Raw genomic sequence first — 12,726 nt, 5'->3', positions numbered from 1 at the left:
ATAAAGGATATGAAAATGATGGTCAAGTTTTGTTCTGTCTTTAGCTCCCTATTGATTATCCATAAGCATAAGTGAAACGTCACAGGTTCTGGCATCTTCTTTTAAGTGCCTAACTACCTCAGAAGAAAATACAAATCATACTTTTAATGAGTAACACATGCTAACTACTTGGGAGGCTGAGACAGGAGAAAAACAACTTCAAGTCCAGCTTAGGCAACCTAGCAATACCTTATCTCAAAATAAATAAAAATGAACTGGGAATTTAACTCAGTGGTAAAGCATCCCTGGATTCAATTCTCAGTACCATAAAATATAATTATAAGTAAAAGGTTAGAGCACTAAGTGTTTTGTCTTTTGTCTTTATTGTTGTTTCTGACTACATCACACATGTGATGATCTTAGGGTAACCCCACACTTTAGCAATGGTTCACCTTCTGGATTGGTGCCCAGGTTGCATTTTTGTGCTTTAAAGGTTGTATAGTTTCTTTTTGTCTTCGCACTGGATTTAAAGTTAGTTATTTCCTTTTCATCCAGCATATTTACGTGATTTCAAGTGAAAACACTGAACACACTCCTGACTATCTGGGCAATCATTCCACTAGCAATGAAGTTCAAAACCATGCATTTAGGATTTCTTATAGCACCAGGTACAAAATGGATAGATGATACAGGGATTCAGAACTTGGGAACATCATATGAGTAGCAGTATGGGCTTGATATTTCAGCTAAATCAGAAGCTGACCTGCTCCCCCATTGTTATGAGTTATATCTAGATGTCTCCCAAACTTCCTGCTCATAGGTAGGGCTTTGGGTGGTGACTGGATCATGGTATTGTGATACTCACCAGAGGATATGTCTACTAATAAATTTATGTCTGTTATATTCATTACTAGATTAATCTACTGATGTGCTTATAGTGGGAGGCAAAGCTGGGTCACTGCAGTGTGACCTGGCAGGATATATGTCCCTCCTCTTCTCTTGATCCCTTGCTGCTTCTTGCCACCATATCACAAATTGTTTCTCCTCTGCCATGTCCCTCTGCCATGCCATCTTGCCCTGGAGCAAGCTGATTATGGACTGAAATTTCTACAAACTGTGATCCAAAATAAACCTTTCTTCCTTTAGAGGTATCAGGTATTGTGTCTCAGAGATGAAGAAAGTAACTAAAATTTTGGTGCTAGAAGTAGGGTCATTCTTATGATGCTACCTGGTCATGTGGCTCTACAAGCCTTTGGAACTGGCTTGCAGAAAGAGTTTAGAAAGACTTGGAAATGCCAGCTGAAAAGACAGCCCCAAAACCTGTAAGCTCAAAAGATCCTCATGTTTTTAGAAATGCAGCTAGTAAATATCTGGTTCAGGAGATTTCAGTTGGGAGCAAGGATGCATTAGTAATTGGACTCCAGGCCACATGTGTTACGCCTGGCAGAAAAAGTTGTCTAAATTTTTCTCCTGTCCTGAGATATTGCAAGATACTGAGGTTAAGAGCAGTGAATTAATTAATCTAGCAGAAGACATTGCACTGCCACATAATGTTGAGAGAGTGGCATGCCTACTGTTGAGGCTTTCAGCATTACCTTCAGAATAAAGAGCAAACAATACAGCAGGATAATTTCTAGAGTTTTGAGTTTGGCCAAAAAGGAAGCTGCAGTAAAGTTTTACCTGCAAAGATGCAATGAAGGAGAACTTGGTTGTGGAAAAGATTAAAATTAAAAAGCTAAATACTTTGGTTAGGATAATAGAAAAATATAACTGGAACACATCACAAGAATCATCAGGATTCCATCCTTTGCAATTCAAAATTGCAAGGGTGAAAAACAATGCTTTAGAAAGAGATCTCCAGGGTAGTATGTGCCAGAATGGCAGGAGCCTAGGAAATGGGGTTTGATTCCTCAGAATTCAATTCACTGTGCTCAGCCATTCAGGCACTCAAAGGCTTTTGCAACCAGCAGCAAGTTACAAAAGGGTTCAGTTACTAGTGGCAGACATCAGTGTCACCCATATGTGGCTGGTTTTGCCCACATGCAGAATACAAGCATTGTGGGATCAGAGAGGTTTCTAACCAGATTATAGAAGTCCTGGGAGGCTGTGAAAGGGTGCTCGTGAGAGAGTACTGTGTGAAGCTGTGAGTACAGAGCCAAAGATGAAGACCCCAGTAAACTGAAAATTCCAGAACATGGGGCATCTGAGGAAAACCACAAGGAGAGACAAAGGCCAGCGCAAAACAGCCATGAGGGCTACAACAATTTGCAGTATCACAGGAATGGGGCCACCCAAGCCCTTTGGAGTTCACATTTTCCCACAGACTGCCCTGCACACTGGACATGGAACTGTAGGGGAACCCATGTTTGCCCTGCTGGATTTCAGTCTTACTTTGGTGCTGTTCCTTTCTATGTCCCCATTTCTACCTTTTGGAATAAGAATGTTTATAGTGCACCATTGTATGTTGAAAGTGTTCAACTTTCTCTTCATTTTCATAGGGACTCACAGCTAGTTTGCCTTTAATCTCAGAGAAGACTTCACTTACATTTTTCGGCAATAGTGAACTTTTCGGATTCTTAAAGACTTAAACTTAATTTTTCATAAAATGATACACGTGAGTCTTTTGGGCCAGAGGCAATGTGTTATGATTTATATCTTGATGCTTTCATGAGGCTTTGGATTGGTGACTGGGTAATGGGTGAGTGATATTCGTCATCAGATTAGTCTACTGATAGGTTTACAGCTGATGTGATGTTGGGAAGTGAAGCATGGTGGAAAGAAGTGGGTGTGGCCTGGAAGAGTATATGTGCCTCCTCCTCCCTTGATCACTCACTGCTTCTCACCACTATATCATGACCTGTTCCAATTCTACCTTGTCACACTGGCTTGGAATAAGCTGACTGCTAACTAAAACTGCAAACTGAGTTAAAATAAAGCTGTCCTTCTTTAATTCACAGATATTGGTTATTGTCTCAGCCATTAAGAAAGTAACTAGACACCTAATCATTGTGTACTTTATATTCTCTCCTCTGCTGACATAACTTCCTCTAATCTAGTCTGTATCAAAGGGTCTTATCCATATTTGTAATTTATAATGTTCTTAAATTAGTCCTAGGACTTTTGAAATAATGGTAGTATAAAGCCTCAAGTAATGCATGGACTAAGCCTACAATGTTTATTAAATAAGTTATACATGTGGATATAGATATGTGCATACATATACTGTTTTGGGTGGTCTAGTGGAAAACATACTAAGTGACTTTCATATTCTGTTCCTTGAATATGGTGAAAATTTTCTCATGATAATGACTCTTGCAAATGTGTGTAGATGGATTTTCCCTATATTTTCCCTCTCATCGCCATCGAATTCTTTGGAAATATACTGTAATGGCCTGGTTCTTGTCAAATGTATTATGAGACTTGATAGTACTGAGGGTCACTTAATTTTATCATAGGGCCACTTCTACTGCAAACACAGCTTTCCAAAGCTATAGTTTATTCTTGAAATTGAGCAGCATTTCCATATGAGCTATAATCTCAGACTTGTGACAAAACAAGAGTTGAACTGAACAATCACAGATAAATTTTAGAAAAATGTACAATGCTATGGTCAAGAATTTGTCACTAGATTTCCATATATTCTTTCCTTATGTTTTGTCCGTGGCTGCTTGGTCAAAAAACATCATATTACGAGGTCTTCATTCTCCATAACTTTCTCAGAAATGATAGTTGTATAAATTACTGCCATGATCTAAGATTTGAGAATACTGAACATAAACAATATGGTTTTTTTTTATCTTCAAGGGAAAAAAGAACCTCTCACCCTTGTTAAGCTATTGTAAATCTCACTGTGCATGCCTAGATTTCACATGCATACACATAAATGATGTCTAATTATGTACATAAAATAGTCCAAAAAAATTTTAAATGCAAAAGTCTAAATACTACTGTTCCTAAGCATTTCAGATAAAGGAGACTCAATCTGTAACAGAAATCTATTGCAGTAAACCTAAAAGAAAAAAAGAGATCATTAATGGTAAGGATATAGCATTGTTGTTCTTCAAAACTATTATCTCTCCTGTAAAGAAACCAAAAGCACAAATAAGATCCAAAATGGATAATATGTATTGGGAAGCAGTAAGAAAATGTTCAAATGGGAAGGAGAACAAGGGGCAGGGGCAAAAAAGAGAATAGATGGAACAAATTTCCTGTAAATAAGGAACGGAAGAAGGGTTAAAGGGATGGGAGAGGAATGGGGAAAAAAAAGAAAAATCAAAATATGTTATAAATAAGGTACCAGTTCCATATGATGAAAGTGATCACTATGTATATCAAAAGAGTACCAATAAAATTAATTTTTAAAAACAAAACTATTATTTCTCCTTTATATTATATTACTTATCTCCCTGTTCATTTGGATGTTTTAATAGCTTACTCATTAGCTTACTCACTGTCACTCAAATATTGCTCCCTTTTAACACCATTGGACCCCACGTGACTTAACATATAATAAATGCTCAAAATGAAACTGAAGAATATTTTATTTTTCTCTCATATTAGTTAAAAGTAGCTAGAGTGTAACTATGAAAGACTAAAATAATCAGTAATACATGTATGCATACATGTTGCTTATTTAATTTAGAATATTTACTAAAATAATATATGTTTAGCTTTTAGAAATTCACTTGTTCTCATTGTTTATGGGTCATTTCTTCCATGGTAGGATTTGTCACCAGGAAATTGTTGCCTGATCAAGAACTGCACTTCCTAAACTCAACACACCCAGACAGAGTCATATGTGATTAGTTTTAATGTAATAGAAATGAAGGAAAGTATGTGAGTCACTTCCAGATCAAGGTTGTTGTGTATTTGTGCCTTCTTCACTCTGTTTTTTTCTTCTACTCCTTTGATACAACCAATGTTGAGGACAGTGAAGTCACTTGAAAGAAACAAACTTAACACTCAGTCAGTCGCTGGAGGCTGCCCACCAGTAAAGAGTCTCCCTTTAGGAGATTACATGATTGCAAATCCTAACCATTTTGTATTTGGGATTTTTATATGTTAAAGCAGTTACTGCTATACTAGATAGTAAACTATTCTAATTTCTCATATCTATTAATTTCCCAGAAATTAAAACTGCCTTTGAGCCCAGGAATGGCTACAAAGGTAGAAATGGTACTTTTTAAAGTCAAATCAAGAAATAAGAGGTTTGAGTAGGTGCTAAAGAAAAGGAGTGACATTCTAGTGGAAGAAAACAGCCCAAATCATGGGACAAAGCTGAACAATATGATATTTGAATGGTGATCATTTGTTTTTAATAAGGAAAAGTAACATAATCATAGATCTCTTGAAATAACATATGGAGACAAGATCACGACAAACCTTGGATCAAACAAATTCTGTGAAAATTTGGGTTCCCATGACCTACATTATTATATCATCTTTGATTACTAAATGGTTAATCATTATGGACTTTTTGCCAGTATTTTGACATGAGTGTCTTATCTCTGACTTATTTGATCTTCCAATTTTTTGCTTTCTTTTGATAGAATATCCACAACACTTTAAAAAGGTCATGAGTCTAACTAGTTTCCATGTGTTTTCACTGTGTCCAAAGAATTAATTTCAAATTTAGTGTTTCAAAGTTATATATGAGAAAATCTATGCTTCAAAAGTTTGCTAATCATGCCTCACTCAGCAAGGCTAGAAATAAACAAATAAATAAACAACTTTTATCTAGAAAGAAAAGAAAATTTAGCTAAGAAAATTACATAATGTAATCATTAGGTGAATATTCTTAAAAGAAATTCTGTACCTGGATTTATCATGGAAATCTCCATCAACACAGAGAAAAGAGAGAGCTGCTCTTACTAGACAGATCTGTGTGCTCCTCTTTTTGGGAACTGGATGAGCATCAAGGGGCATAGACTCCACAGGCCTCTAAGTGAGCTCTGAGGGGGCTGGGGATTTAGCTCAGCGGCATAAGTGCCTGCTTTGAAACCAGGCAGTGGTGAGTTCGATCCCCGGTACCAATAAAAAAGGAAAAGACTAAGTGAGCTCTGCCCACCCTCACAAAAAACATATATAAAGAAGCTGGGGATTTAGCTCAGCAGCATAAGCACCTGCCTGGCGAGCCTGAGGTCATGAGTTTGATCCCTGGTACCAAAAACAAAAAAAGTATATAAAGAGAGAAATCAAGTATTTTGAAACTACAATTTTTCTACTACTTTTGATTTCAAGTGACTAAGATAATGTCCTTTTCATTTTGATGAGAACATAGTTTTTTATTTAGAATATCAATGGATTGACTATACATTTTCATTAACTCTAGTCATCTTTGTTTAAATAAACAAGCTTCACTAAAAGATGTGTATGGATCTGATTGACTTGCAATGTGACAAAAAGGAAAAAGCTAAAAGGAACAGCTATTTTATCCATGTTGTCAGTCTGCAGCAATCCCTGATTTGAAATTAAACTACAAAGCTACTATGATAGAATCAGCATGGTGCTGGCAAAAAAACCAACCAACCAAACAAACAAACAACAAAAAAAAAAAAAACAAAAAACAGACCTGGGGACCAGAGGAACAGATTAGAAGATGCAGATACAATTACAAAAACATGCAGCCACCTTATCTTTGACAAAGGGGCCAAACATGCTCACCGTAAGAAAGACAGACTCTTTAATAAATAGTGCTGAAAAATTTGTTTTTCACATGGGAGTAAAACTAGACCCATGTCTATCACCATGCACTAAACTAAAATCAAAATGAGTAAAAGATCTAAATATTAAACAGAAACAGTAAATCTATTGGGAGACAAGTAATGTAGAAATCTTGAAGACACAGGGGTAGATAAAAGAGTTCATGAACAAAACACAAACTGCATAGGAAATACTTCAAAGAATCAAAAACCTGGATCTCATCTTATTAAAAAATTTCTGTACATCAAATGAAATCACCAACAGAGTCAAAAGAAAGTCCACAAAGTGGGAAAAGAACTCAGACAAAGAACTTATATCTAGACATAAAGATTTTTAAAAACATCAGGTTCCCCAGATTCAAAGACCCCATCCAAAAATGGGCATCTGAGATGAACACACTCTCCCCAGATGAAGAAATACAAATGGAAAATAAATACATGAAGAAATGTTTAACCTCACTAGTCATCTGAGAAATACGAATTAAAACAAAACTGAGATTCCATCTCACTCCAGAAAGAATGGCTGTCATCAAGAAATCAACCAATAACAAATGTTGGCAGGGCTGTAAGGGAAAAGGAACACTTTTCCACTGTTTGTGGCAGTGTATACTGGTGCAACCACTGTGGAAAGTAATGTGGAGATTCCTCATAAAACTAAGATTGTAGATCCCATTCAATCCAACTATTCCCCTTCCAGGTATTTTCCCAGAAGAATTAAAAACATCATGCCACAGTGATATATGTACACACGTTTATAGCAGCACAATTTGTAATAGCTAAATCTTGGAAACAATTCAAATGCCCATCAATTGAAGAATGGATACAAAAGATGTGGCATTTTATACAATGCAGTATTACTCAGCCAGGAATAAGGATAACCTTGAGGCTTTTTTGGTAAATGAATACAACTAGAGACTGTAGTAATAAGTGAAATAAATCAAACTTGCATATGTAAACATCATATTGTCTCCCTAGTGTAAAAAAAACTTGAAAGAGTAAATAAGATCCAAAATATACAACAGATATTGTGAAAATAAAAGGGAAAGGAAGTGCTCCAAAGGAAATAACAACTGGGATAGAGGAAAGGAGAAAAGAAAGGAAGGAAAAAGTTATATGTATATATGCGTACATGTGTGTACGTGAGTGTACACAAGATAGATAAATATACTACTAATCATTGTTTGTTTGATCATTTTTTGTGCCCAAATCTTGTAATTTGAACAGCTACTTTTACAATGACAATATTCAATATATTAACGTGTTAATTTCCTATGTTTTAAATTTTGTATAGTTTTTATTCTTCCTTTTTTGTTTTTAAAATTTAAAAACAAATATGAGTCAACCTACAAAATCTAATAACCTAGATTCATCCCCTAGCATCACAAAGAAACAAAACAAAATCAAGCAAACAAACATGTAATGAGAGTCATAAAGTGTATTTCTTTCTGCTGTTCCAGTGATGAATACTCTGATGTTTTTAACATTGTATCACCACCAAGGAAGCTTCCTGAACTAAGGACTATCTTGGGCTTTGGTTTTTCTTTCAAAATTCCAGAATAAGTACATGAATCTATTTCAAGAATAATAATAAGAGAAGATAATACCTAAGAGGACAAGAAACGTGTGTACGAGCTCTAGCTCTGCTGCCAAGACGATAAGCAACCTGCTCCAAAGGATTGTTAATCATTCTAAAGACCTACATAGCTGCAAAAATCCATATCAGAAAAGACTGTTTTAATGTGTCAGCCGTTTTGCCTAAAATACAAACCAGCAGGATGAAAGTGGTTCTGGTCTTACGTGTCTCCTCTTAAAGGGTGATGAAGGGGCACCTAACAGGGTTTTCCATCTGCTCTTCTGGAGCCCATCCTTAAAAGAAGAACTTGCCTATGAATCTCATGGGCTGAGACTGAAGAACACCTCAGAGCACACTCTGGGGACGAAGATCTTGAGCACTGAGTTCTGCACAGGTCAAAGGTACCTGTTTCCATTCTGGATTTTTTTTCCATTTTATTTTCCTTGATTTTAAGGCTTTTCTTGATCTTTCTATCCTGAGTTGGAATAGCACGTAAATGTGTGCTAATACGTAGACCTAAGCAGTATAAGACTTTATATGGAAAGTCAAAACACAGGGGCACGTTTTAGGGAAAAGCTTATTTTTATGCCTTCAAGGCATTTGTGTGAATACTTATGACACCTAGTGGTGAAAAACTGGGAAATGTGATATTCAAGGAAGAGGAAGTGGGAATGGCCTGAAGGAGAAAAGATTGTAGATAAAAGACGTATTGCTTTCTAGCAAAAATAATAAAATAAAATAAAATTAAAGTTACCTATAAAGATTTAAGAAAACAGAACATACTAGAGTTAAATGATTCTTTTGAAAACATAGATTCTAAGGAATCTGGAAATGTGCCACTACTGACAACAGGGAAGTTCATCCATGTATATTCTTCCCTCCCAGCAGCACAGAAAACAATCTTTTAAGAACTTCTGTGACCTACCACAGCTCAGTCCAAACCCCATAGACCTTTGAGACAGTAAACAGGAGGACCAGCTGCATCAACATCTTTTTATTTCCCATATACCTACGTAATTTTACAAACTCTGTTTTCAGAAAAGACCAAGAATGTTTTTAGCAGTTAAGTTAGAATAACCAAGAAGACACAACTGTGCATAGTATGTAGGATTGTGTTTTAAAAGTAAACTCTCAATGACTTGGAGTAAATCTAATACGAAAAATCTATGAGGAAAAGAGATTTCAATCCTGTTAAATAAAAACAATAGGTTAACTCGTGTCTTAGGAAACAATGGGAATCAGGGCTATTAAAATTAAATGATGGGGGCCTGAAGATTTAGTTCAGTGGCCTAAGTGCCTGCCTGGTAAGCATAAGGTCGTGAGTTCAAACCAGGGTACCAAGAAAAAAAAATGTAAATGATGTTGGGATGGAATTTAGCTCAGCGGTGCAGCACCTGCCTGACAAGCATAACATCCTGAGTTTGATTCCCGAGACCCTCTAAAAAATTAAATTAAATTAAATGACAAAATGCATGAAGGTCAAATGCATCTTGGAAAAATAATAATATAGAGAGAGGTGGTAATGAGTACACATGTTAACAGTGACAGTCTTAAATAATATTCCTGAAAGTAATTATAGGTGATTATTCTTTTTGGTTCTCTTGAACATTTCCTTTTGAGACCCATCTTAGAAACTCTTAAAATCCTGGGTCAATCAGTTCCACAATTCCCTACCTACATATATTGAATATTACACTCTTTTTTTCAAAAAAATTGTTGCTTAGACGTCTCCTATTTAAAGAATATTCTAGACGTCCGCTAAAAGCTGTAGAGATAGCTCCAGATTGAGCATGTAAGTCACATCCTTTGAAAACAAGGCTTTACACATTCTGGCACATGCACCTCGTGTCATATTAACTTAGTTACTCATTTTCACCTTTAAGTTAGTTTGAAACTACTCAGAATTAGCTTTCGATTGCTGTGACAGAACACATTTTGTTTTGACTCGTGGTTTCAGAAGCTTCAGTCCATTGTTTTTGCTCTACTCGCTTTTGAGGCCTATGATGAGGCGGTCAGTGAATTATGGTGGAAATGGGTAGCAGCAATCAGCTGCTCCCCTCATGGTGGCTGGGAAGAAGACAGAAAGAAAGGAAAAGGGCAGGGATAAAACGTGGCCCCCTTCATCCAACTAATGCCCACCTAAAAAGGTTGCCACTCCCTTCTAATAGAACCACCAGCTGAGAGCCAAGCCTTCAACACATAAGCCTTTGGGGGGCATTCCAGATCCCAGTGATAACACTCAAGAATTATTAATTACATTCGGTTAACGATAGCACTATCCTTCATTGCAAATAGCCAAGAAATGGAAGGCAGATCCCTTTCAGACATTGCGAACTGAGGTGGTTCAGTGGACACAGACTGTATTTCCAATAGCTTTGGCACTGAAAGAATTTAAATTGGAGTGAACTGATATATTAAAAAAATAGAAAAGAAGCAGAAAAAAAGAAACCAAGTTCTCAAATGCAAATGCCTACTAAACAAGCTTTCAGGAACCAAGAGAAGGCAAAAAACCTTGATGCATTAGTATTTTTCTTGAGATCTTTCATCCACCAGTTGTAGTCTAGAAATCAAAAGAATTGTCTAGCAGGGGCTTCATTTTTACCCCATATCATTGGATGAATTGTGTAAATCTTTCACGTTTTCTTCTTCATCTTATGAACTGAAGATATTTTATGCGATGACAGCTAAGTTTTCCTATGGCTTCAGAATTTTGATTTTTAAATAGTATATTGTATTTACTTTTCTTGTTTTATTTTCTCTTCTTACCATGTTTTTCAAGTTCTCCACTCAATTCTTTTTGATATTTAAACCAAAACAAGAATAGAAAACTAGGGATCATGTTTGTTTTTTCAATGCTATGAAAACAGAGAAAATAGAAAAGGTATTTCAACGGATTATTTTCAGCAAAGAAAATTTGTGTTTTTCATGTGAAAAAAATTGTGAATTTAACTAGTGACATACAATGTTAACTTTGTGTTTATGCCCAATAATTACCTTATGATATTTTAATCATTATCAGTTTGAATGATAGGCATTAATAATTTAGTATTTCAAAGGTAGAAGAGGAGTAAACTTAAAGACTTAAGGATTCACAAAGCTAAGAATTTCTTTTTAACAGTTCTACCTATGTTCAAGAGACACTCAAATATTTGATATGGGGAATAATTCTCTTAAAGATGATTTCCAGTCCTAAAGCTCCTAAGATTCTGTGTCTATTTCTGCTGATTTTGCTTTTTAAATGACATATGACCTTCCTGAGCCCCACCACGCTGAGCTTGGGGTTATTTGATCTCATGACCCATGAGAACAAGAAGGATGTTACTAGTTTAATGAAAATGGGAGAGTGAGTTTTAGGAATAGGAAAATTCAAATTGTTTTTACCATTTTTAATTTTACTTGGTAAGGAGACATTGAATAAATACCTTAGAAAGAGGAAGAAGAAGCAAGAGCAGATTAGCATTAACCAGTACGTTACCTGAAAAAGGAAATCAATGTGTTCTTTTCATTTCTTTTAGAAGAGTCGCTCTTTTTTGCAGTCTAGCCTCTCCTAACCCACTGAAGAGACTTCCTCACTTGGCATTCAAGCACTGTTTGCAAATGGGTGGCTTGAGTGTATATTTAGAGTAGCACTTCATGAGGAAGTACTAAAGTAAATCCTGTAGCTGAGACGTTTCTTATACGTAAGGAGCCAAGATTGTTTGGTTTCCACATTGTTTATTTAACTTACAAACTAAAATGTGACAGCCCACATGCCAGGCACATAATTCATAATTATACCAACACAAGAGGATTAAAAATAAGAAGGCTAACTTATGCTAGTGTGCTTTTCCCAAATCATAATTTTACCATCAAAATCAATTTTAAAATCCACAGGTTTGTCTAATGTCTCAGAGATATTTCTTCCTTAAATCAAAAGGGTGGCTTTAAAAATCAGTGAAAATATTAATTGTGAGGAAGGAGAAACAGGATATATTGCAATAAAAACTATAATCTTCCTCTTTTAATTAAATTCTTAAGTATCTTAGTCTTCCTTTGTTGAGAGTTATGTCAGAATCTATTCTATACATTTGACTAGCAGAAAATAAAATAATTTTAAAACTGATAAGCCATACATAATACATGTCTATATATAACATGGATACGAATTCTACTTGAAGTTATCTTTGTGTTTTTTTAAATAACACCTATTTCCATGTCATCCTGCTGACTGTAAACATAGGGCAGGGAGCATATGTAACCTAATGACAGTTGCTGAGTGTAAAGTAATACTTTCATGCATCCCACACTCATCATCCATATTCCCCACCATGTATTCAGTCAGCAAAACCTCCCTCTGCCTGACTGTGTACCGGGCAATGTGCTTGGGTCAACTTCCTGAACCCATGAATCTGTCAGGGGTTCTTCTGTGTAATGAATCTCTCCTTCCACTACCTAGTAGCTGAATAGCTTCCCACAAACTTGCCTCCTATCTGT

The 12,726-nt window shown here is 35.9% G+C and overlaps 1 long non-coding RNA gene across 3 annotated transcripts in view; it reads right to left on the bottom strand.

Annotated features, from left to right (window-relative positions):
- The window catches only part of LOC106025857 (uncharacterized), a 100,300-nt gene extending 88,430 nt beyond the window's left edge, over nucleotides 1–11,870 (bottom strand). For all 3 annotated transcript variants that reach the window (XR_010050204.1, XR_001199436.3, XR_010050202.1), the window contains exon 1: nucleotides 11,729–11,870. This is a non-coding gene — a long non-coding RNA (uncharacterized LOC106025857). The remainder of the gene's footprint in view (nucleotides 1–11,728) is intronic.
- Nucleotides 11,871–12,726: the final 856 nt, after the last annotated feature.

This window comes from Cavia porcellus, unplaced genomic scaffold (genome assembly GCF_034190915.1).
Source record: "Cavia porcellus strain 051 isolate PalLab524CR breed Dunkin Hartley unplaced genomic scaffold, mCavPor4.1 scaffold_10, whole genome shotgun sequence".
In the NCBI taxonomy this organism is placed as follows: Eukaryota; Metazoa; Chordata; class Mammalia; order Rodentia; family Caviidae; genus Cavia; species Cavia porcellus.
This window is presented reverse-complemented; position numbering and strand designations above follow the sequence as displayed.